The following is a 25,127-nucleotide window of genomic DNA, read 5'->3' as shown; positions in this document are numbered from 1 at the left end:
ATCAAACTGACCTGAAGTAAATGTGTGTAATTTAATCTGTGAATTCATGGCTAACAATGGATGGAGAGCAGATGCATACATAACTGAACAGGCATAACACTTTTTAGTGACCCTATCCTCCCCCCCACAAAAAAAAACACACCACAACCCAAAACCCACACACAAAAAAACCCACTGATTTCTATGTATCACAATCACACTGTTACTGTATTTTTCACAGTTCTTTCCCTGAGTTTTTCATAGAATCATAGAACTGGAAGAGACCTCAGAAGGTTATCAAGTCCAGCCCCCTGCTCTAGGCAGGACCAATTCCAGCTAAATCAACCCGGCCAGGGCTTTGTCAAGCCAAGACTTAAACACCTCTAGGGATGGAGACTCCACTACTTCCCTAGGTAACCCATTCCAGTGCTTCACCACCCTCCTAGTGAAATAGTTTTTCCTAATATCCAACCTGGACCTCTCCCACCACAACTTGAGACCATTGCTCCTTGTTCTGCCATCTGTCACTACTGAGAACAGCCTCTCTCCATCCTCTTTGGAACCTCCCTTCAGGAAGTTGAAGGCTGCTATCAAATCCTTCCCTCACTCTTCGCTTCTGCAGACTAAACAGACCCAAGTCCCTCAGCCTCTCCTCATAAGTCATATGCTCCAGCCCCCTAATCATTTTGGTTGCCCTCCACTGGACCCTCTCCAATGCGTCCACATCCTTTTTGTAGTGGGGGGCCCAGAACTGGACACAATACTCCAGATGCGGCCTCACCAAAGCTGAATAAAGGGGAATGATGACATCTCTGGATCTGCTGGCAATGCTCCTCTTAATGCAACCTAATATACCATTAGCCTTCTTGGCTACAAGGGCACACTGTTGACTCATATCTAGCTTCTCATCCACTGTAACCCCCAGGTCCTTTTCTGCAGAACTACTACTTAACCGGTTGGTCCCCAGCTTGTAACTATGCTTGGGATTCTTCCGTCCCAAGTGAAGGACTCTACACTTGTCCTTGTTGAACCTCATCAGATTTCTTGTGGCCCAATCCTCCAATTTGCCTAAGTCATTCTGTACCCTATCTCTACCCTTAAGCATATCTACCTCTCCCCCCAGCTTAGTGTCATCCGCAAACTTGCTGAGGGTGCAATCCATCCCCTCATCCAGATCATTAATAAAGATATTGAACAAAACTGGTCCTAGAACCGAACCTTGGGGCACTCCGCTAGAAACTGACCGCCATCCTGACATCGAGCCATTGATCATTACCCGCTGGGCCCGGCCTTCTAGCCATCTTTCTATCCATCTTATCGTCCATTTATCCAATCCACAATCCCTTAACTTGCTGGCAAGAATATTGTGGAAGACCGTATCAAAAGCCTTGCTAAAGTCAAGGTATATAACATCCACTGACTTCCCCATGTCCACCGAGCCAGTTACCTCATCATAGAAGCTAATCAGATTGGTCAGGCACGACTTGCCCTTTGTGAATCCATGCTGACTATTCCTAATCACTTTCCTCTCATCCAAGTGCCTCAATATGGATTCCTGAAGGATCCCTTCCATGATTTTTCCAGGAACCGAGGTAAGACTGACTGGCCTATAGTTCCCTGGATCATCCTTCTTCCCTTTTTTGAAGATGGGCACTACATTTGCCTTTTTCCAGTCATCCGGGATTTCTCCCGATCTCCACGACTTTTCAAAGATAATAGCCAAAGGCTCCACAATGACATTTGCCAACTCCCTCAGTACCCTCGGATGCACTAAGTCCGGACCCATGGATTTATGTACGTTTAGCTTTTCTAAATAGTTCCTAACCTGTTCTTTACCCACCATGGGCTGTCCATCTTCATCCCATCTTGCGTCACTTAGCGCAGAAGTTCAGGAGCCGACCTTGTCCGTGAAGACAGAGGCAAAGAAAGCATTGAGTACTTCAGCTTTCCCCACATCATCTGTCACTAGGTTACCTCCTTCATCCATTAGGGGCCGCACACCCTCTCTGATCACCTTCTTCTTGTTAACATGCCTGTAGAAACCTTTCTTTTTATCCTTCACATCCTTAGCCAGTCGCAATTCCATTTGCGCTTTCGCCTTTCTGATAACCCCCCGGCATTCTCGAGCTATACCTTTAAACTCCTCCCTGGTCATTTATCCAAGTTTCCACTCTTTGTAAGCTTCCTTTTTGTGCTTAAGTTCACCAAGGATTTCCCCTGTAAGCCAGTTCGGTCTCCTACCATGTTTGCCTCTTTTGCTACGCGTCGGGATGGTTTCTTTCTGTGCCTTCAATAAGGCTTCTTTAAAATACTGCCAGCTGTCCTGGACTCCTTTCCCCTTCATGTTAACATCCCAGGGGATTCTGCCCATCAGATCTCGGAGGGAGTCAGAATCTGCTTTTTTGAAGTCCAAGGTGTGTATTTTACTACTCTCTTTTCTTCCTTTGGTCAGGATCCTGAAATCTACCATCTCATGAGCAAACTGAACTTGAATATGAGTTAAAATAAAAGAACAATTTCTAGATTATATTATGTTTGACTTTAACAGGAAAAAAAGGCAAATGTGAGAGTATGGCATTTCTGATCATTTGGTTATACAGGCAGTCCCCGGGTTACATGGATCTGACTTACATCAGATCCCTACTTAAAAACGGGGTGAGGCAACCCTGCACTAGCTGCTTCCCCCCAGCAGACCAGGGAGACGCGAAGCTAGCGCCCCCCCACCCCAGCAGACCAGGGAGACGCAGAGCGGCTTTTCTCAGCAGACACCTCAGCTTGAGAATAAAGGACTGAGGGAAGTAAGGTGTCGGAGAATAAAACTGAGCTCTGGAGAAATGTTTGGCTAGAGTTTCCCCTACAATATGCACCAGTTCTGACTTACATACAAATTCAACTTAAGAACAAACCTATAGTCCCTATCTTGTACGTAACCCGGGGACTGCCTGTAACAACTTGTTTATTTGACATTATCAGTATCATTATCAAATCTACCCTGAATTTTTACTTCACTGTTACCTTGAAAATCAGCAGTGAAAACCAGTCATACCAAAATGCTACTGGATTGAAGACTTTGTGATTTGTTTGCCTCCATAGGAAACATATGGCTCTGTTGGGGTTGATGCTGGGGATGTTTTCTATGACTGCATTGACTTATTTGGTTGGCAATTGGGGAACAGAATTTCTAGGTCCTACCAGTAGGTTCTCTATCACAGAATAAGCAAAGGAGGCAGTTTTTCCTGGACAGGAGGCATGGCTAGACTGCAAGCCAAATTACATGAATGTCAGCTTGAATAGTAAGCAAAAGCTATGAACATGCTGAAAGCAACAGCAAAAAGCACCCCACTGAGCTCTGCAGCTTGGTCTTGTGCTTAACGGGGTTCCTTATTAACTGGATATAACACACAGCTATCTCTACTTCTTTCTGAAGATTTACTGATTTCCTTCCCAAACCAGAGCTCATCTTTGATACTGAATAACCCTTGCTGCTTGCTGAAGGAATGGAATGTGCTCATTTAGGCTTTCTTCATAAAAATTTAAGAGGGAATTGTCATTTTATTTTTGGCTGTACTTAGCCCTCTTTCTCTATTTTAATACAATAAATTATTGTAAGACACAAGAGATCTTTGTGATCTTTTTTAGAATCCATTATTAGTGGGCATTAAATTGGTTCTGTCACCCTGGGATAAATCAATAGTAAGTTTAGTCCTCTGTACCCATGAATATTGGGGCATCTGTAAGGTAGCTTATTAACTCTGCAGTATCACCTCCCCCATCCCATCCCACTACATGGCATGTGCCACCTTGATAGAAAATCTACTTTATGAAGTTTGTTGCTATTGGTTTCCTGGCTCCCACTGCCCTTAAGCCCCCCACCCTTAGGAGTGTTGCACCATACAGGAGGATGCTGCACAACACTGCATATGCAGTGATTGTCATTGGTTTCTCCTGAAAGTTTGGGAGAATAAGAAAAATCTGAACATATGAGTTTCTTCATTTGTAAAATGGGGTAATATGCATACAGATGTGGTTGCTCATCTCAAGAAAAAAGGGAAAAGAAAAGATATATTGGCATTGGAAAAGGTTCAGAAAAGGGCAAAAACTGATTAGGGGTTTGGAATAAGGATGTTAAGCACTAGTCGACTATCCGATAAGCAAATGCTTATCGGATAGTTGACTAGTTGCTAACCACCCTTTGCTGCTTCTATCAGATTTGGGGGTGGGGGAGAAACCCGGGCTCTGTGCTGCACTGCCCCTTTGAAACACTGGATGGCATTTCAAAGGAGCAATGCAGCATGGAGCCTGGGATCAGCTGTGCGGCGCTGCCCCTTTGAAGTGCCACATGGAACCCGGGATCAGCTGGGTCCCCAGCTGATCCTGGGCTCTGTGTGGTGCTGCCCCTTTGAAATGCTGCAGAAGCATTTCAAAAGGGCAGTGGTGCCCCATTGACTAATCGAATACTCACTGCAAAAATGCATTGACTATTTGATTAGTCAATTACACAATATTTAACATCCTTAGTTTGGAACAGGTCCCATATGAAGAGAGATTAAAAACACTGGGACTTTCCATCTTAGAAAAGAGGAGACTAAGGGCAATGTTCCCTCTAAGCTGTGCAGCAGCAGAGCTCCACAGGTGATTAATCAGCCTCCGCCACTCAGAGGCTCAGGGCTCCTGACTGACTGGGTAGGACTGATTAAGCACCTGTGAATCTCTGCTACCATGCAGTTTAGAGAGAACACTGATAAGGGGGAATATGATAGAGGTCTATAACTGGTGTGGAAATACTGAACAAGTATTTACTTGTTCCCATAACATAAGAAAAAGGGGTCACCAAACACAATTAATAGGTAGCAGGTTTAAAACAAACAAAATGAAGTTTTTCTTCACACAGTGCTTGTGGAACTCCTTGCCAGAGGACATTGTGAAGACCAAGACTTTAATAGGGTTCAAGAAAGAACTAGATACATTCATAGAGGTTAGGTCCATCAATGGCAATTAGCCAGGATAATTAGGAATGGTGTCCCTAGCTTCTGTCAGAGTCTGGGAATGGGTTACAGGAGAAGGATTGTTTGAAGATTTCCTGTTCTGTTCACTCCCTCTGGAGCATCTGGTATTGGCCACTGTTGGCAGACAGGATTCTGGCTAGATGGACCTATGGTCTGACCCATTATAGCTGTTTTTATGTTCTTATGGGTAATGATACATGCCCTTCTACCTCCAGGGGTCTTGTGGGATTAATAAATACAAGTCATATTGAGAACTTCAGAGGAGACTCTAGGACTTCCCTAAAAGTCATTCTTATGGCCTTTGTTATACAGGCAGTCAGACTAGATCAGTGTTTCTCAAAGTGGTTCATAAAATCACGTTGAGAAATCGTTTAGCTGGCTTTGCCAGTTTATTTACTGGTGCAGCAGCCACAGAGCGCATGGCTCATATTGGCGCCGTTTAGCTGTTTGCAGCCAAGGTGAGCTGTGAGAAGCAGCATGGTCTGAGCTGACACTTCCCATGGCTCCCCTTGGCTGCAAACAGTGAAAAGGAGCCAATAGGAACTGAAGGCTCCATGTCTGCGGTGCCAGTAAATAAACAAACTAGCTCAGCCAGTTATCAGCTTTCTCAAAGGGGTTTCATGGACCATTTTGGGAAACACTGGACTAGATGAGTATAATTATCCCTTCTGGCCTCAAGCATCTATTAAAATGATTGAAGTTACATTCTAAGTTTATTTACCCTTTTGAGCTTTGCACCACAGACCACTTTTTTCTGTACTTCTATCCTTATTTAGAAATAGTTTGAAGAAATGATGAGAACTCATCAACGTGGACTATGATAAAGAGAAAGCCAGAAGAATTCACATTTCATTTCTTTCGTACTCTAATGACAGTTCAGCTAATAACTGTATAGAGCTGTCCTAATACTTGATATTATGAGCAATGCTAGTCCAGACGATTTACATGAAATGACATTGCTGTGGCTTCTTTATGGCAAAAATTGACACTGAAATTATCTTTCTCCTTTTGCTAAGGGTTTTGAATTACTCTGCTCTCACTTCCAGGCAAAGTATTACCGGTAATTTATTAGGACGTTGCGCTCTGTTGGCCTGTAAAACCACAAACACATTTTTACATTGAGCAGGTTCATTATTTCGATAACTTGCCATCTGTGACAGTAGTTCAACAAGCATTCCCAGATTCGTTATTTAGATAGTTTCCCATTAGCTAGAAAAGGTGAAAGTGCAAGATTTTAAAGAGATCAGATGAGTTAAGGATACACAGCCCAAATCTGCAGCACTTGCTCATCTTGAACAACACTATGAGAGTAATTCAATGCATCTAGTAAGAGATTTTCATTGGTAGTAGGGGTGACAGATTCAGCTCCTCCATGGCCAAAGTTAATGACCAAAACCTATGCCCAGGGCAATCAAATTCAGGCTATGTCTATACTACAGACCTCACAGCAGCACAGCTCCTGTACAGCCACTCTATTCCAGCAGGAAAGAGCTCTCCTGCCAGCATAATTAAATGACCCTTAACAAGCAGTGGTAACTATGCCAGCAGGAAAGTGTCCCCTGCAGACATAGTGCTGTCCACACAGCCACTTTTGTTGAAGACACTTTTGTCAATCCAGGGGATGTTTTCCTCCCAAACAGCTAACAGATTTAACCAACGAAAGCTGCAGTGGAGGAACCTGACAATCTTTTGCCAAATTTCACCCACTCAGAAGAATTTCAGTAGTTTTAGAGGGAAATCTGTCATTTTATTTTGGCTGTACTTTGCCCTGCATTTTTTCTTTAATATCAGAGACCATAGTAAAACATGAGATTTTCGTAATCTCTCTTTGAAGCCACTGTTAGCAAGAATATGGACGTTTACTGCTGCCTCACTAGATTTTGATAGAGAGCACAAAATCCGACAAGCTACACCATGTACAAACACTTTGTACATTGTCCACATGCAAATCACGTTAGCCAATGTTTGATTATGGGACTCTTCAGTCTTTTGTCTAATCAAAATATCTATTGGATAGTCACATGCTCAGTTATTGGTGTATCATCTGCCACAAGAGATACAGGTTCTGTTCCTCTGCCTGATACCGTAGTCCCCTTAGCTGGAAGTACTGCAAAGACTGTGAGCAGTGCTTGTCAAGGCAGCAGATTATACTGCCCAGAAACAATCCCTGTAGTTGAGTGCGAGGGAAGGAGGTAATAGTTAGAACAGAGGGCTCTCAAAGGGTACCCATCCAGTCTCCTGTGGCGAAAGATGGCCAAAGATGAAGAGATTTGACAAGTCAGAAATGGTTGGGCATGGAACATGGAGGGTAGTTGGAGTCAGAGGGTGAGCTTGTCCTATAATGTGGGTAGCAGCTAGAAAAAAAAAATCATTCTCCCTAGTTCATTTGTGTTTCAGTATTAAATGTTCTGAATAACATGTTCAAGCCATTTTTAGCTCCATGTAACTGTGAAAATGTGCCATTACAAACAGACTCATTACAAAAGATCATTCTTCACTAACCCAAAGCAGAGCTAAGAATGGCATATTCAAACAGAATGTCCAAGGAGTTCTTAATGTTGCTCCTATGGCCTGACCTGATGGCCAATATTCAGTTGTTTGCAGGGCTGTCCTTAGGATTTAGGGACCCTATGCACATACACCCTGTACATGCTGCCCCATGTGACTTGTTTTCACCCCCAGTCCTGGCCACCCTGCGCTCCCCCCATCTCCTCCTCTCCACATGGCATGACATGTGGTGCCAGAGAGCAGGGTAAGTGCCTGGCTGCTGTAGAAGCTGCCACTTGGCTCTGCAACTCGCTTGGAGTGGTACCAACAGTAACCAAGTAACTCCCCCACCAGCAGCATCACCCAGCAGGAAAATTAACTTTATATTTACCTTCCAAGGTAGCAGAATCTTTCTATATGGTACAACATACTCATTAAAAATACTATGAAATATCACATTTCTGCAGGGCTGGCAACTGCAGGCCCAGGGCAATGGTGGGGGAGAATTCAGCTCTGGGCCCCTAGAAGCCAGCCCTCAGCACCACACAGACTGTGCCGCGATTTCACCAGCCAGCCCTTTGCACCACTGGGACTGCATTAGGAGAGGGTCCAGTTGCAATTTAAAAGGGCCTAGGATTTTGGCTGCTGCCTCAGTCAGAGCACCAGACCTTTTAAATCATCAGGCCCCAGGAAACTGCTCCCTTTCCTTGCCCTCCCATCAGTGGCCCTGCATTTCTGAGATATTAGTCAGTCTTTGAGCTTGGGCAATTAAAGCAGAAGAAAGCTAGGAAGCATCTGTAACCCGACCTGTTCACTAGCCCAGTGTGAAGTTATTCAGCATAGGGGAAGCCTTGTGACTTCTTACACCATTGTGGGAGACTAGGTCTGAGGCTCCTTGGTGTGCTCTGCCTTGTGTATTAGAGTGTGTGCACCTCAGACCAGACTCACTCAGCCAAACCACCAGGAACAGGATCACAGTTCAGCAGCCTCCCCCTCTCTGCATGCAGCCCGTGTGCGGCTTCCAGCTCAGTCCCTGTTAAGATCCCGCTGAGGGCAGAGGGTACATCCTGGCAGGAAGCAGGAAGTTCTCCCAACATGCCACAGTTTGTAGCCCACAACTTTTAGTTCCCAGGGCTGCTGTTGAAGCACACTGGACCTTGGGCTACACATCTGTAAGCAGGGTTGCCAGATACTTAAAAAAAAAAAACCAAACATGGCAGGGGGAAAATTGGTTGAGCAAAACAAAAAAAAAACACAACCATGGGACTAAAGTTGTTGAACAAAAACAAACAAAGGGCACAAAAGAAAGAGGCACTGCGCCTTTAAATCCCCACGCTCACAGCTCTCTCCACCCCCGCCGCCAGACGCAGCAGGGGGAGGGAGAATGTCCCAAGCGGCCTTCCATCTGAGAAGAACAGAAAATACAGGACATTTTATGTGTCGGGTATTTTCTGGTTTTTTTACCGGACAGCGGCCACAAATACCGGACTGTCCGGGCCAATACTGGACACCTGGCAACCCTGTCTGTAGTTTTTATTCATTGTAGCAATACAGTCTTGGTGGACACTTATTTGACAGGCTTCTCTTCATAAACAAAACAAATGTTGTTAGCAAGCGTGTGCACCAATGCCTGAAGCAAAGACGCACTAGGGAAAGTCAGAAATAATGCCGTTGCTCTCCCACATTTCCAATTTGGGAATGTCATTGTGGTTAATTGAGTCTGAACACATTATCACTGATGTTCCAGTCTGTGTTGATTGTTTTTAACAAGTCTGTGTCCATTTAACACCAAACAAGAAAACGGAAAAATGGGCTGGAATTGTGGGGTCCCAAACTATGCTGATGGCAGGTAGGCTAACTGAAAGTTGTGAGAAATTCCAGAAGGGTCTAGGAGCACATAATTAGTCAGTACAATAGCAGCTGTAGTTTCTTGGCTGGCTTTCCTTCACGCCTGCTCTCCTTCTAGACACTGTCACTAACTCATTAATTTTTAAAAAGTGATAGAACACTTGCAATAGTTATAGCTATCAGGCTTTTGCTATAGTTGCCCCTTCCTCCCATATTGCCTTTCCATGTATTTTAAAGAGATCCTTTACTGCATTATGTTGTTAAAAAATTGTGGGATGCTGGATCAAAGGGGTTATGTTTGTTAGTGGTCTGGTCTGCAAAGCATTAGGCACACCTGTGACACTGTATCAGAGTATGAATTCACTGCATAGAATCACAAAGTGTTCTATACCAGACACCTGATCCTGCTTTCCTTCAGCACCCCAAATTCCCCCTCATATGGCTTATTGATATTAAGGTAATACCACATGGGTGCATACATGCATGCATACAAAACGAAGAGAGCTGTTCTTGCCTTAAAGAGCTTATAGCCTAATCAATGCAAGTAGGAAATGCTCACAGGACAAGGTTATGGATGACACAGTTTAAGTTACATGTACACAGGAAGCACTGACTTGTTTCTAAGCTCTCAGGAAACAGGACATTGTGGACATTTTCATCTACCATAGAGGACCTGTGTAGATAAGTGTTATAGGAAACCTTTCTTTCTCCACAGGGATGTCCCTAGCCTCTCTCTCTCAGTAAATGGGTGACAGGGGACGGATCACATGAGGATTACCTGTTGTGTTCCCTCCCTCTGGGGCATCTGGTATTGGACACTGTCGGCAGACAGGATACTGGCTAGATGGACCTTTGGTCTGACCCAGTATGGCCATTCTTATGTGATGCCAATAAAGTGAGGCATCTTATGTGATGTCAATAAACTGGACTAGTCATATTCCTAACCTTATGAAATCACTGGCACCTGGCACTGACTTGCATATACTGCCTCTCAGCAAGTATCAATCATGGTGTACAGAGAGGAAGTTGAACTCATCTGGGTCATCACAGGCTCTGACATGCATAGAGCACACGGTCCACAATTTTTGCTACAGACCTAAGAGGATTTCTCCAGCATAGTCAGCTCCAGTACCTATTGGCAGAAGAGTTTTCTGTTTGTAGCTCCTTACTGATGCTCAAAAAGTATAATGAAGACAACTAAGGGTATTCCCACAGCCACTAGCTTTGCAATCCTACTTGATGGCTCTGGGCAGGAATCAGTCCCTATAATTCATCAGTCTTATGCAGGTGTGGAGGAAGGAAAAGGGAATAAGGGAATTTGTGTGCAGCCATCTTGGTCTTGTTAACAAGAGAGCAAGAGTCAGGCTAAGTCTGTGGCCTGACAACGAGAGATCTGTAATTAGATGCTGCCTTTGCCTCTCGCCTCCATACAGAGATAAGGATAGAATGCTGACTCTGGCAGGGACCTTGAGATAAGGAGCATCTGGGTGGAACTAAATAACTGTTAGCCCTTGGTGTTTGTAATGGGAAGGAGACTAATTGTTATTGTTATTATATCTAATAGACAGTATATAAACTGCTTCATAATTGCTTGTATTCGAAGATCTGCCTCAGGGGGGAGGGGCTTCCCCCCTGTCCGAACCAGTTTTTCCCTTGCTGCAGCTCGTAATAAAACTGCCTCTGGCTACTTGTTGCTTACAAACTCAGAGTGAGGACAATGTTTTCTTCCACAATTTGGTGCCGCGACTCGGATGGCAACGCGCGATTGAAGACAGCGACAGCGGCTGCAGACCATCCCCCTTCACCCTCATGGCGCCAAACGAGAGGTAAGAGACCTTTTGAAATCTCTACTGGGGTGTGGAGGAGGACTGCCTGTAGGGTCGTCTGCTTCTTGTGGGCTCACGCCATCCGAACTTCTTGAATCTGCAACAAGGTCAGACGCAAAACGGTTCCGGGGAGGTTGTTTTGTTATCCCCGAGTAGGCCTAAGTTTATGCAGTGCTGGGAATTGCTGTGGTATTGGTGGTGCCGCCCCGGGTACGGGAAGAAGGTTGTATTGCGTCCGGACATAAGGCACCTAGGTTTATGCAGTGCTGGGAACTGCTGTGGTTCTGGGGGGAAACGTGTTGTTTGCCACCCCAAATATGGATGAGGTCCATAATGAGAGATGCATCTAAAAGTGGGAAAATTTCTGTGTGAAAAGCATGCTGAGTGTGAATATAATAAGTGGAGTGTGAATGCTGCTGCCCAGGTCTCTGAAAAGTAAGCTGATTCCAGCCGCACCAGGGCTCTCCCACGAGGGAGTTCTGAATGCAAGGGGGGGGTTAGCCGAACCTCGAGACCGAGCAGATATGTGAGGGAGTGACGACTCCCCTTATTTCATGAGCTGCTGATAAAGTCTGACACTCTAGACCCAGCAGACCCCTTCTTTGGAGTGTGTAGATTTAGTTTCCTATAAGCCACTGAACAGACGGGGAGTGAACAGGATACTCCCCTGAATGACTAAAATGGATGGGGATCAGTCTAAGCATACCCCCTCACCACCAAAAGGCACCCCTGCGTACTACATGTACGTGCATCATGGTCCAAGGACCTGTAAGAATTTGACAGATTGACAGAGAAAGAATTTAAAGCCCTGAGGGATGAGATTGAAGCTCAGAAAAGCAAAAATCCGCCCTGCAGTGAGAAATGTAACTTACACGCAATTACACTGCCTCTCCCAAGCTTAGGGGGGAATTTGGCCCAACATTACCCCCTCTACTCCTCTCTATGCCCAGCCCTATATGGCCCTTACCACACATTACTGAAGATAGAGAGGAGGCACAGAAGATAATTGAAAGGTATCAGATCTTCCCTTTAGAAGAATGGGCTCTAGTTACAAATCTGTCCGATCCAAAGCAAAACACTGAGTTTTGGAAGAGACTTAACAGCTTGTGGGAAGTATTCCTCCAAATTCTCAAGGAAGGAATGCCTGCCGACCATCAAGCCATATTGGCCCTAGGCATTTTGGTTGGAAACATATATACAGAACACAACGCAGGAGTAGGAAAGGGCTGCCAAGCAACTTCAGGAGATTCTCAAGCCCTTGTTAGCGAATAGATAACTACAGCCTCTCTGGCTGGAATCGCAGGCTACCCAAGGATGTTTCACAACGCACAAGTGGGGGCCGTCCAGAAAAAAAATAAACAGTTAAAACCTTTCCCTCACACACTGTTATAATTAGCTTGAGGGCGTGGGAGGACGTAACCTAAAAGCCACCCTAAAAGCCAACTAGTGGGAATTGAATTTGAAGATGTAATCACTAGAAGCTAAATCTGCCCTAACAAGGAGACACATTCTGCAACATAAATCTCCTTACAGAGCATGGTGGAGTGATCCACCCCAGAGTCAGCAGCATAGATCAACTGCTGCAGCATGGATGTTATGAAAATCCTATACTGAGAAGTTTAAAATTAGTAATAGCTGACTGCAGTAATACACATTTGGATTTACCTATTGAAAAGAATTAGGAGGTGTGGGGGCTAATGGGAAAGCCCATCCTCCTTACCAAATTAATACTGGACAAACCTGTGTCATTGAAAAAAAGGTCATTTAGCAGGAATCAGGACAGATCATAAGAAGGAAAAAGCATGTGAAAGGGGAAGGCAAAAGGTTTGGAGCCCTATGGGCATAGTGGAAGGAATAAGGAAAGTAGGAATACAGTCACTGGAAAGTTAAATTAATAGGAATGAGAAACGTTTTCTTTGGAAGGACAAAGCAAATGATTTGAGGGTATGTGAAGGTGAAAAATGGACTCTGTGGGAGTGTAGAAGGAAATAAGCGATTGTTGTAATATATGAAGGGAAACCTGCTTTAAAAAGTGACTCCTTGTTTCTTGCAGCCTTTTTCAATAATCCAGGCAAAGAAACAATCAAATTTAACTATTTGGCTACAGACACTTTTGTTAAATCTGCAAAAGGAAAACAAGGAATTCTATTTACACTTAACTGGTTAACTGTATAAAAGAATGAAATCTATACATTCAATCCTTAAGGTTAAATTTACTCTTTAAGAAAACAAATCTTTGTTTTAAGAATCCAAGCCCTGAAACTTCACTGTGTCTCTGTTCAAGGCTGAGTTGATAACACTTTTGACTTGCTTTCAAATCCAACATTATATGTGAATACAGGCTGCCTGGCTATTTCAAAGGAATATAAAACACCTGTCCCCTCAAGTAAATTGTCCAAATACAAAAAAAATATTTATAAGCACCCATTTAACAAAATTTAATGTCAATATTATTATTACTATAGTCTTAATAAGTAACACTGTATATGATTCTTTTCAGGAAAAGAAAAGCTTTTTGCTTGCTGGAACAATAACTGACCAACACCTTGTGCTAAGGAGAAGCATTATAGCTTCACACATTAAGCCTGATCTGTAGTACAAGAGGGAAACTGAGGCATGCCACTGTGGGGGAGGGCTAGCAACTCTAGAGGTAATTCGAGGGAGTGGAAGGTCACAAGTACCGATGAAGCGCCCTTGTTCTCGTAAAGTTATAGCTCACTCGCCCATGGAAGTGGTAAGGAACTAGCTGTAACCGGTTCCCCTAACAGATCTTAGGCAGTATTTTAAGTTATAATGGGCCACCCCGACGGGGGTAGAAATGTTTTTTGTCTTTCAGATCATCAGAAAGCGCTGGTGCCAGCTGAAGAAAACCAACAAACAACAACAACAACAACAAAAAAACATGGTTCTGTGTCATGACAAAATAAGTTTGTGTTCTGTCCAAGTTTGTCTTGTGTGTCTTAATTGTAATACGTATTGCAAATAGTGTTGTGTGTAGGATATTGTTTTAATGAAAGGATAATTTGAGTAAAGCAGAAACATTAATTTAAACCATCAAAATTAATAATTGGGCCCAATCAATTGGCAACTTTAAAATTCAGTGAAAGGATAATAGTTTGGTAATTGTTTAGGCTAGGAGAATGTTAATGTCTCCACAGGTGAACAAAAAAAAAGGAACTGGAAAGAAGCAAGGAGTGCATCACGTGAACAGAAGGACTGGGAGTGGGGTACCAGCCCTCTCCCCCACCGGATTGGTTTTGCTTTAATGGCTACACAAATGAAATATTTAGCTTCTGCAAATTTGCACACCAACCATAAAAGTGGTTAGGCCAGAGATAATAAGAAATCTATAAGAAACAACACGGGCAAGTGAGACATCAGCATATTTAAGTAAAAATGCCCACAACAATGAGGAAACTAGTAACCTCACCATTGCATTAACAGCTACTTGACCTGCTACTCATTGGTGCCTGATGCCTTAAAAGGCCTCAAGAATTATGGAATTGCATGGGTTCCTATTAACAATTAAACATCTGTGAACCATGCTTGGTCCTATAAGAGAAACAGTGACTCTAGTCAACGTAACCTCCTTCAAGTCACATACATAGAACAAATGCACGCTAATAGCAATGGGGAATACATGGCCTTGGGCCTCCCCTCATTCACACATAATTGTTTTGTTTATTGTAACAACATGAACACTACGAGGACAAAGAATACACAGTCCTCTGAGTTAAAGTTTGTATGGAATATTGTGGGAAAGAAGCTAAACACTAACATCAGGCCACTGAAGTTGGACCTACTGACTCCCACTGGGGCTTACCACTTAAAGCCCAGACAAAGGTAACCCCTGAGGCATGGCTGTCATTTGTTAAACAATGGCCATTGCTAACTTGCCCTCATTTGGATATTATTAATCAGGTCCTTAAGGACAAAATAGAGCCTCCCAATTGTGCATCATGCCCTGAACAGACCCATCTCAGAACCAGGACAACTGTCACTGGTCCTTACCTTGGTGATGTTCCACACTGGTATAGACTAGCTGTGTGCTAGACTGGCTAATCAAATTGGCAAGTGCCTGATTAGGCAACGATGGGGCTTAGTAGATACCATCGCAGATTGGTTTGGGCCTGGAAACTCTGTCAGCAACACTTATGTCATAGCCCAGAAATTGTATGAGAATCCAGGCTGATAGATGCAGTAATATCCAGTGCCCGTAAAGGCCTAGACACCAGCCAAGCTAATCAAGTGATCCTAAATAGTTTGAAGGATCTGTCCAGCTCTGTGTCCACTTCCAGATATTTGGACCAGAGACTAATTGGATTGCTAATTAATGGAACTAAATTAAAGAAATTAGAAGGCCAGTATTGAAGAATAAGATAGCTTTGACCATCTAGCCCTTATGGTGGTGAGTCCCCATCTCCCCTATGCCTACCCATGGGAGTGGGGAAGTAGAGAATCCATGAGGACCCAAAGGCCCACCTGGACAGGGCATAGTATAACCTTTTGTTTTTGGCTCCTCTGGGGATTCCTCCCTCAGATCAGATCAGAATGGTAACCTCCCTGCCTGTACCAAAGCAGGAGCATATAGATAGATCGAGGGCATCGCTTATTCTGAAGGTGTGGGAGCCTTCCTATACCCAGGGATTGTTGCACCCACTTTGATAAGGAAATTGTATGTACTTGCCCATTTAACATCATGACGAATCTGCCTAGGTTTGATGTGGTTGTCTCAGACAAACAAAAACATCGAGCTGGTCCAAATAAACGGTACCTACTGGTGTTTGACTACCCAGACAGATCACTCCATCCTGCCCCTCTACATATCCGTCTGTGTGCATAACAGCCCCTCGCTGAATGATCCTGACCGTTGATGGAGTGTAGCTCTATCGCATTTCGGCAGTGATGAGTAAGCTAACATGAGATCCTGAGTGGCATGGCGGAAATAAGTACCTAGAGGAGGGTTTACTGGCCCTGCAGGCAAAGATCGAGGAGTTGGTGGCAAATGCCCAAAGATATATCGGGGCTGGCCGTCTGAGGTACACACAGATAGGGAAACACCGTAGACCATGCCAAACACCTACTTCTGCAGCACTCAACCAGGCAGTAGAGGTCAAACCTATAATCATGGGCAGTGCCAGTAAGGCGATGAAATATCTTAAAGACGGAGTTGAATAGTGTTTGTCAAATTATGTGGGAAGTTTCGATTATAACATCTATAATAGTCCTGGTGCTGTACTCGTACTTCCAGAGTAAATTAAAACCCCTTAAATTGTTGTATTTAACCTTGTGGGTTAAGGAAAACCCCAAAGTCAAGAGCAAGGAACTATAGGAGTAAACTGAGGCAATCCATGGTATCTTGCTGAGAACTGACAACTCAAACCTGAAAGTATTAGGCCAGCTTGGGAAGTAAAACAGTTCAACAGTTACTGTGAACCTGATTCCCCTGGCAACCACATTCCAAAGGGCCTCACTTTGATAAGGCTGATACCAAACAACTGCGCAGGATTGTTTTTACGCTTTGCTTTATTCCTAGGAAATAACCTTGGTTCCAAAGGAGCTAGCTGGATTTTAGCTCAGAGAATAGAGACTCTTATGTCCATCAGCGAAAGACCACTCTAGAAAGACCTTTACCAAGTTTTGCTAGCCATCAACACCGCTGTGATTTGCCAAGAACTGATTGTTGGCCAATGCTTCTCACTGCAAAAAGATCCCTCCATCTCAAAATGATCCTACCCCGATTGCTGATAAGCCTCTCTCTTCTGGTCCTGCTTTCCTACCTGCTGGACACCAGAAGAACCAAAATATTACAGGGTGATGTGCTGGTAACCTCTCCCCTGCATGATGCTGAACCACGACTGTTTCAAGGAAAAAAAGAGGACAAATCCACTCCTCTGACACGGTCAAAGCCCAAAGATTTTTGACTACAAAAGGACATTAAAACTGACATTGGTGAAAGAAGCGAAGTATTGTATATTGCCAAGGAGAAACTTGTGGGAGTGGTTTGGGTTTCTCCCTTTGATCTGGACTCTGTGCTTATGGACAGGTACCATCAGCATGTACCTGCCCTCCCTAATTTGGTTACTAATTATGATATGTTGTATGATGTTACTAAAATTATAGAACAGCCCCATCATAGAATTATATTGGGGATATTAATGATTATATTGCTTTTGCTTATTAAAAGTTTCATATTTGATTGTTGTTGTAAAAGATGTAGTAATAGAAATAGCTTTTATGTTTGTACTAATTATGTAATGTTTAATGAAAATAAAGGTTTAGAAAGATAGTTGTGCTGTAAGCACAAAAGGGGCGATTGTGGAGGCAGGAAAAGGGAATAAGGGAATTTGTGTGCAGCCATCTTGGTCTTGTTAACAAGAGAGCAAGAGTCAGGCTAAGTCTGTGGCCTGACAACGCGAGATCTGTAATTAGACACTGCCTTTGCCTCTCGCCTCCATACGGAGATAAGGATAGAATGCTGACTCTGGCAGAATAGTGATAGAGATGTAGCCATGTTAGTCTGGTGTAGCTGAAACAAAATACAGGACTATGTAGCACTTTAAAGACTAACAAGATGGTTTATTAGATGATGAGCTTTCGTGGGCCAGACCCACTTCCTCAGATCAAATAGTGGAAGAAAATAGTCACAACCATATATACCAAAGGATACAATTTAAAAAAATGAACACACATGAAAAGGACAAATCACATTACAGAATAGAAGGGGGATTGCATTCACCTTCCTTCCCCCCCCCCCCCCCCAAATCCCCCTTCTGTTCTGTAATGTGATTTGTCCTTTTCATGTGTGTTCATTTTTTTAAATTGTATCCTTTGGTATATATGGTTGTGACTATTTTCTTCCACTATTTGATCTGAGGAAGTGGGTCTGGCCCACGAAAGCTCATCATCTAATAAACCATCTTGTTAGTCTTTAAAGTGCTACATAGTCCTGTATTTTGACTCTGGCAGGGACCTTGAGATAAGGAGCATCTGGGTGGAACTAAATAACTGTTAGCCATTGGTGTTTGTAATGGGAAGGAAACTAATTGTTATTGTTATTATATCTAATAGACAGTATATAAACTGCTTCATAATTGCTTGTATTCGAAGATCTGCCTCGGAGGGGGGGGCTTCCCCCCTGTCCGAACCAGTTTTTCCCTTGCTGCAGCTCGTAATAAAACTGCCTCTGGCTACTTGTTGCTTACAAACTCAGAGTGAAGACAATGTTTTCTTCCACACAGGGAAAAGCTGACTATGGCACCTGTCTATAACAGCTGTCAGTGGCAGAAGTGACATTTCTGTACCTGAGAGGAGGCAAATAATGTAGACGGCATTAGAGTTCTTATCCATCACCTCTGAGTGTCTTTGGCATTTGGAGATTTTATTGCATAAAATAGGATGTGGTGGTGCACTGAGACTGAGAGGAAGGAAAAATACAAATAGGGCAGTGACTATGATCCTGCTGATCTGATTTTTGTGCTGCTTTGGCTTTGATGGATACTTAGCCCCATGACAGGCATGTTAGAGTTGCTGATTGTAGCCACAGTATAAGAAATAGAGTGGCTGAGGTGCCATCGTTTATTGAACTAACTTCTGTTAGTCAAAGACACAAACTTTCAAGCTCCACAGAGCCTCCAGAGCTAAGTAGACAGAACCATCTTTACTCATAGGCAGGGCACCCGAAAATTTGGAGCACCACTGGGTCTTAGTGTCCATTCACCCACCTCTTCCTAGCTCCACCACAGTTTCACTTTCTCTGGAGAGCATCCAGTTAAATTAAAACTGAAAAAAGCCTGACAGACCTATTAGCAGCACATTGAACCTGCGAAAGAGCCATTCAGGTGGTAATGAAGCTACTTAACCTTAGGTGTTAGTTTCTGAATTTACTATGTCAGTCTACAGGAATTTAGTTTAAATTTTGTTTTTAAAATATTTCATTAGTGCGTTGCTGAAGATTATAAAAATCACATCTCTAAATATTGTGTCCTCCCCCTAGTGCCTTCGGGCATGGGGCGCCAGTTTAATAGTACTGAGCAGGACTACATAAATCCTAAGGACTACCCTGTAAGTAGAGCTTGACAGCATGTCTCTTAGACTGACAAAAGTTGGTTGAATAAAAGATGCTGTCCCACCCACCTTGTCTCAGTTTTTTACAATCGCAGTTTAGAGGAAAGGAAATAAGGTCTAGTTTACATTCCTCAAACTTCTCTATTTAAGCCAGTTTCTGCCAATTTCCTAAAGCCTTCCAAATGCAACTTGTTCAAAACAGTGCCATGGGAGACATATGTTCACTTTGCTGCTCTGCCACAGACTTCTTGTGTGACCCTGGGCAGATTGTTTAGTCTCTGTGCTAAAAGGGGGGTTATAGCACTACACCACCTCACATGTTGAGAGGATCAATATAAGCACTCAGATACTGTGTCAGGGAGGGATGTGAGTATCAAAGATAGGTACACAGACCATGTCGGGGGTAGGCGGGGTACAGATATCCAGCCAGAACTACCTCACACCAAAGCAAGACTAATGACAATCTTTGAAAGAGTGCAGTCAATGTGTTAGCAGGACTATACTTGGTAGTGCACAAATTGAGCCAGCTCTTTTGGGCATGGCTGTATTTCAGAATTCATTGTGGAATTTGTTCGTAAGTACAATTGTGATCAAGGCAGCTAACAGAGTTGGCCATCACTTGCTGGACACCGTAGAACAGAAAAAAGTACATTCATATTATGTCCAATAACCAGTGTTGTCTTCAAGTCATCATTGTCAAGTCCAAGTCGAGTCTCAAGTCACTATAGTTCAAGTCTCGAGTCCCTAAAGTCACTTTCAAGTCAAGTCCCAAGTCTTAATTAAAAAAACCTCAAGTCACTTCTGTACAAGCCCTCAATATCGGCATTTTCGGACAATTTTTTCACCAAGTCGATTTAACAAAATTAGCAAGTCTCAAGTCACAAACAAAGAACCCGAGTTGAGTCTCAAGTCGAGTCACCTAGATGTCAGACTTGAGTTCAAGTCGTGGGACTCGAGACAACAACTCTGCCAATAATCAGAATTGAACCCTGGTCCCCAGGATCATCTCAGCTAATTCAATGTTGTGATTATTTTGCAATACAGGAAAGCCCTTCAGGTTGTTTGGTTTTGTTGTTGATATGATGCACCCCCATGGCCTTGTGCAGAGAGAAGCCCTTCACATGCAGTGTGGAAGCTCCTTTCATCTCTCCACACAAAGGTCAATCTTACACAAGCCCTTAGTTTGCAGAAACAACTTATCTCTCAGTACAAAGTGAATTCCTGAACACATCTCACTTATTAAGCAAGATTTACTGGAACCCTGTAATGAAGCATTCATAGTCACCTAGCGTAGACAGAGAAAAGCAATATGAAGTTTTTGTGCAATAATTTCAATAAAATGAGTTCAGCAGCCCCCAGAGCCACATTCTCTCTCATAATCACACACAAACAAACACACTAGTAGAAGTTTACATACCTCAAACTTCTCTCTTCAAGCCAGTTTTCTGCTAATTTCCTAAAGCCTTCCAAAGGCAACTTGTTCAAAACAGCACTTGGCTACTATCTCCTGGAATCCAGCCTTTTCTAATGATTAAGAAATGCATTGCAGAACTTCACTGAGCTGACAAAACATTTGTAGAATCTGTCAGAATTTTACCTCAGACACACTAATACTGTGTGTTGCAAACTATAATCCTTCCCTTTCCCTGTTCAAAATGGGGAAAACCAACTTTCCCAAGCATAAATCCCAATCACAGTTAGGGTACGTCTAGACTACATGCCTCTGGCGACAGAGGCATGTAGATTAGGCTACCCGACAGAGTAAAATGAAGCGGCGATTTAAATAATCGCCGCTTCATTTAAATTTACATGGCTGCCGCGTTGAGCCGACAAACAGCTGATCAGCTGATCAGCTGTTTGTCGGCTCAACGCGGCAGCCATGTAAATTTAAATGAAGCGGCGATTATTTAAATCGCCGCTTCATTTTACTCTGTCGGGTAGCCTAATCTACATGCCTCTGTCGCCAGAGGCATGTAGTCTAGACGTACCCTTAGATTAAAACATTAGGCATCTGTAAACTGGGGGCTGACAGAATTGCTTGGTCGCAGAGCAAGGTGAAGGGAGCTACCTTGTGCTCCCAGACAGGGCTGGGTTGGGAACAGCCAGCCCCCCAGCACCACCCAGACAGTACTGTGCCCCCCACAATCAGCCCTTTGTGCCACCCAGGGCTCCAATGGCAATTTGAATCACCGCGCCCTGCGGCAATTTCCCCTCCACCTGCTACCTGGTCAGCAGGCCTGTCTGTAAATGCTAACAGAAATCCTATCTCCTATACTAAGGATGAGCAGCCTGACTTAGTGCAAAGGGCTTATGGGGCAGGCAGGTGAGGAACCTTTCCTGTCCAGAAGATTGGAGCTGCTCCACAGTTGGTACTGAAACTCCTGCTCCAGTGATCCAGGGAAAATTCATGCACTGGCACATTAAATAGCCTTCCTCCTCAGACATTTGAATGATGCAAATCTTTAGGATGGCTGTGTCTAGGTGTGAAGAAGGTTAAGTTGATCATGACCCTTTGCTGTGTAGGTGGAAGTGTAACAGTATTTGTTCCTGCAGTTCATAAAGTTTGCTTTTTCTCCTTGGCTATGTCTACACTCACGGATTCTTGCACAATAAATATTCAAATGAGGCTAAGCGTTGAATATTGCCAAGCCTCATTTGCATACCTAATGAGCTGCCATTTTTGCAGAAGAGGCTCTTGCACCAGAAGGAGCTATCTACACTGCCCCTTCTTGTACAAGAAAAACCCTCTTATGCAATGCTGTTATTCCTGAAAATAATCGGCGTAGCGCCATTGTGCAAGAGGGCTTTTCTTGCACAAGAAGAGGCAGTGTAGATAGCTCCTTCTGGCGCAAGAGCCTCTTTTGCAAAATGGCGGTGGTTCATTAGGTATGCAAATGAGGCTCAGTGATATTCCACGCTTAGCTTCATTTGCATATTTCTCACGAAAGAAGCCGCAAGTGTGGACATAGCCTTTGTGTCTGACTAACAGAAGGCTAGTAATTATAATGTTAATGGTAATTACTCTCGTACCCTCCATAACCATCAGTTATTGGGGATTCTAGGGTTATTATATATTTTGGTTCAGATAGTAATTCTGGCCCAGTTTTAAAAAGGAAAGTTGTTAAGATATGACTTTGTTTCATGAATAAGAGGTGCCTCTGGGCATTCCCACAGAGGATGATATATTCTTCCTGAAATTATTCCAATTAGTGAGAACCATCTCATTAGTGTTCTATGCATTGTTTGTGTCCCAGGGTCAGCCACCTCCCAAGCAAGGTGGCTCTATAAAATCCTGACTCACTTTCCTTTCTTTCGCTTGGCTCCTCACTAACTCACATCGCAGTGCAATATGAACTAAGAATGCTTCCCTCCTGACCAAATAAAGCAATCTGGCCATCTTGCACATGGTCCAGCCATGGCCTGTGATGCAGGAGACAGGATTAGTAAATCAGGAGATTTGGAGGATATCAATAAGGTTGCCAACTTTCGGACTAAACAAAACTGAACATCCTTGTCCCACTCCTTCTCCGAGGCCCAGCCCGGTCACTCCATCTCCACGCTCTCTGTCGCTCCCTCTTCCCACCCCCACTCACCCATTTTCCCTGGGCTGAGGAGGATCCCCCTTTGACCAGGACTTCAGTTGATAACTGGACACCTAGTAGAAGTTTCCCTGATGTACCAGGCAACAAAGTCCGTCTGCCTGCTGGCCACTCTAACTCCTTAGAGCACTCATTTGCAGCTACTGCCTCAAGCCAACTAGAACTTTGCAGGCTTCTAGCCTACCTGGGCCTCCTCAATGAAGTGTTAAGAACTCTGACTTCAACCCCTTTCCTTCCCTTCATTATCTCCCATACGCCTACCCAGAGTTAATCACCTGCCTTCATTATTGCCCACTTGGGGAAGTGGGCTGAACTTGTTATAGGCGGATCAACACCTCATTTCCCCTTAAAGGATACCGCGACTCTATGACACTGTACACTAAGGTTGGTGCCCCATGTGTATGCAAGAAGTAAGCCGAGGACAACTAGCCCTGCCATTTCTGTTAGCTCCAAATGGCTGAGTGAACTGGTGGCTCTAGCTTTCAAGTGGCTTAGGTATCGATGGGTGGGAAATGGCTACACTTTGCAAAAAGGTAGCAAGTTTCAATACCCAAGACACTCTCCTCAGTGCCCAGAAATCATTAAGCTTTACATATGCACTCAGCTAACCTGGGGCATCGGGGGCAACTCAGGAATGTAGATGAATATTCTTGACCAGACCCCTAGTGAATTCCCTCAAAAAACAAAGACATGGAGGGTGAAATCTGTTCACATAGAAGAACTCTATGCTCCAAGAATTCCCTTTTGCACTGGGACTGAAGATGAAAGAGTTCCAGCACAGGCAGCTGGTAGGAGACTTCCTTTGCAGAGTCCTCAGGGCAAAAGGCAGCGGGATAAATCTTTGTTTGTATAAATCAGCATGGTACCATTGAATTCAGCAAAGCTAGACCAATTTACACCAGCTGAGATCTGGTCCAAGATTCACCGTCTTGTTCTATTCTGATAAGTGATGGTGTAAAAATAGCTCTGTGTGATGCAGCACATCTGTTCCCCATGTCTGCTTAGAGCCCTAGTTACTCAAGTACTGAGAAATGGTTTTCCTGTATGTTACTTTGGCTGATCCAGTTTCTCATTCCTTCCTATGCATCGGCAAAAGCAGTATACTCAGTTCCAATCATTTACCCCAGAGCAACCCCTCTGAAAGAAAGGGGTTTGCACAGATATAAATAAAAGACTAATTTGGCCTGTAGAACTTTTATCAGTGGGAATGAGCCCAATAGAAAGAGACCACTCTGACTTTCAGATCGTAGGCTAAATTTACAGAACTAGCAGGGAGAAAAAATTATTCATAAACAGTGAAATGTGAAGAGAAACACAGAGAACCAGGCCCTATAAAATAACTACAGCAATCCCTCTCTTCAGGTCCTGCACCACATCCAGGTCCTGTCTGGTGGGAGTGGAGGAACAGGACCTATAGAACCATTCCACAAACAGAATATATTTAATCTAGTTCTGAGACTGTAAGGATGGAGTCCCACATCATCACCAGTTTTACAGAGTCACTTTTAGAGTAGAAGAATACTTTAAGGCGGAAGTTGTGCTAGAGTTGTCTTTCCCAAATGGTAGGTCCCAAGCCACCATTGGGTCATGTTAGGAAAATTCTAATCCAGGGCTGAATTAGCCCATTAGAAAGCCTTGGCCCAGGCAATACTATACTTCTTCCAAGCCAGTGCAGAGGGAAAGACCCAGGGAAATTGGAGAACAAGCCAATCCCACAGCTACAGCTCCTGTCCTAGAGGCTTGGGTCCAACTCCCTGATCCGGCCACTGCAATCTGGAGCACCTGTTTGTATAGTCTCCATTTGGATCAGCCACTCTTCCCCTGTAACAGAGCAGTAACTGCACCCAATTCAGAGTAATGCTCAGAGTTGCAGTTCCAGGGCAGGTGGGGCATGTATGTATTGGGGAATCACCTGAGTAAAACTTTGAGAACCAGTATGCTCGAGTCTACCTCTGTTTTCAAGCTCTTTTTTTTAATTTTATGACAAATGTTGAGTCTTTATTTAGCTATAAACTTTGGCCTTAAAGCTTCCCCATCTTGTACCTTGTCAAAGTGGAACGAAAATATTATCCAAATTTCGATGCCATTTTCTCTTGCTTTATACTCACTTTGCATTGTCACAGATGTATGTGGTAATACAAAGAGAAAAACAGGGGAGAATCACATCTCATGTCTAACGTTTTTGATGGTCTTAGAGCAGGATTCGTACACATTCCCTTCTTTGCTATATAGAATTGTATCTTTCAACATTGCATCCAAATAATTTGACATTTTTGTCTGCAACTGACAAATTGCAGCCTCTAGGAAAGAAGTAG

General features: G+C 43.7%; 1 long non-coding RNA gene across 1 annotated transcript in view; it reads left to right on the top strand.

Annotated features, from left to right (window-relative positions):
• The window catches only part of LOC142830774 (uncharacterized), a 34,059-nt gene extending 20,043 nt beyond the window's left edge, over window positions 1-14,016 (top strand). Inside the window, exon 2 of the long non-coding RNA XR_012906244.1 lies at window positions 13,647-14,016. This is a non-coding gene — a long non-coding RNA (uncharacterized LOC142830774). The remainder of the gene's footprint in view (window positions 1-13,646) is intronic.
• The last annotated feature ends 11,111 nt before the right edge of the window (window positions 14,017-25,127 follow it).

The sequence above is a fragment of the Pelodiscus sinensis genome, chromosome 10, assembly GCF_049634645.1.
Source record: "Pelodiscus sinensis isolate JC-2024 chromosome 10, ASM4963464v1, whole genome shotgun sequence".
Taxonomy (NCBI): domain Eukaryota; kingdom Metazoa; phylum Chordata; order Testudines; family Trionychidae; genus Pelodiscus; species Pelodiscus sinensis.
This window is presented reverse-complemented; position numbering and strand designations above follow the sequence as displayed.